This window comes from Dioscorea cayenensis, chromosome 9 (assembly GCF_009730915.1).
Source record: "Dioscorea cayenensis subsp. rotundata cultivar TDr96_F1 chromosome 9, TDr96_F1_v2_PseudoChromosome.rev07_lg8_w22 25.fasta, whole genome shotgun sequence".
Classification (NCBI taxonomy): Eukaryota; Viridiplantae; Streptophyta; class Magnoliopsida; order Dioscoreales; family Dioscoreaceae; genus Dioscorea; species Dioscorea cayenensis.
The window spans coordinates 14,634,054-14,635,556 of record NC_052479.1 but is presented as its reverse complement, the minus strand read 5'-3'; the positions used below and the strand labels follow the sequence as shown (position 1 = coordinate 14,635,556).

Genomic DNA, 1,503 nt, shown 5'->3' with positions numbered 1-1,503 from the left:
TGGTCCTTCTTCTTGTTCGGCATGTTCTTTTGCAACACCGCCGAGCATGAAGCATCAAGCACCACTGAAGCACTCTCCTCCAATTTCCTCTTGTTGGTCAATAGGTCTTTCACGAACTTCGCATACTTAGGTATTTGAGCCAAAGCCTCAACAAAGGGAATGTTGATGTGGAGTTGCTTGAACAAACTTAGGAACTTATTATACTGTTCATCCCCTTAGTCATTCTTCAATCTAGAGGGATAAGGGATTCTTGGCTTGAAAGGTGGGGGTGCCACCTCTTTCTCTTTGTTTGCTCCCTTCTCAACCTCTACAACCTCAGGTGCGTGTTCTTTCTGCTTCTCTCTCGAAAGCCTTCCTTCAACCTCACGACAGCTTCTCAAAGCGATCACCTTCACATGTTCTCTGGGGTTGGTTTCCGTGTTACTTGGTAAACTTCCATGTGGCCTTTCGGAAAGAGATTTACGTAATTTGCCCCACTTGATTTTTCAAGGTTGTGCAAGGAGGCGGTGTGATTGCGAAGTGTAGCCTTGGTCGATTCAAACCTTGTATTTGCCGATTGAACAAATCTAGCCAAATGCTTCTCAAAAATCCAGTCATTCGAGTTTCCAAGCACTGAAATTTTGTTTTTCCACTTGAGGGCTTGTTGTTGTTGGAACCCGATGACCCCATGGTCTTACATGGTCCTTGATTACTCAATGAAAAGTTGGGGTGATTCTTCCAACTTTGAATTGTAGGTGTTCTTTCGTATGGATTCCCTTGAGGGTCTCATGCCATTACCTCACGAAGTCAACATTCTCAAGCCCGAAAAACATCACCTATGACGATTGGGCAATCGGAGGGAGCATGTCCTCCACCACAACCCGGTGCAATTGGTCGCGGCCGCAACTCTATTGAAGTATAAGATCTAGCTTCTTACTCAAACTCTCCACTTGGGCCGCCAATGAAGTTACGCATCATTTTTTCATGGAGACCGGCCACCTTTTTCTTCACCCTAGCGTTCCACTGGTAGCTATTTAACCCCATTTCTTCAATCAATTCACGTGCTTCATCGGAGGTTTTGCTACCTAAGGTACCTCCTGCCACCGCATCCAAGAGTTGCCTTGTACTCGGGTTCAAACCATTGTAGAAGGTTTGAACAATCATCCACTCCGGGAATTCGTGTTATGGACACTTTCGTAGGAGTTCCTTGAACCTTTCCCATATCTCAAATAGAGACTCCAATTCCAACTGCATTAAGGATGAGATCTCATTCCTAAACTTTGCTAATATTCCGAGAGGGAAATAACGGGCTAGAAAAGCTTCTACCATCTCCCCCCATGTACTGATTGATACTCTAGGTAATGAGTGTAGCCACTGCTTTGCTTTCCCCTTTAAGAAAAATTGGAAGGCTCTCAACTTGATGGCATCATCCGCCACACCATTTATCTTCAGCATGTCGCACACCTCGAGGAAGCTCTCTATGTATTTGTTTGGATCCTCATCGGCCAAACCGTTGAAGCTATG

The 1,503-nt window shown here is 45.1% G+C and overlaps 1 non-coding gene across 1 annotated transcript; it reads left to right on the top strand.

Annotated features, from left to right (window-relative positions):
* The first annotated feature begins 1,153 nt into the window (after positions 1-1,153).
* On the top strand, positions 1,154-1,260 carry LOC120269789. The gene has a single exon (XR_005539424.1). It is a non-coding gene; the product is annotated as a small nucleolar RNA R71 (small nucleolar RNA).
* Positions 1,261-1,503: the final 243 nt, after the last annotated feature.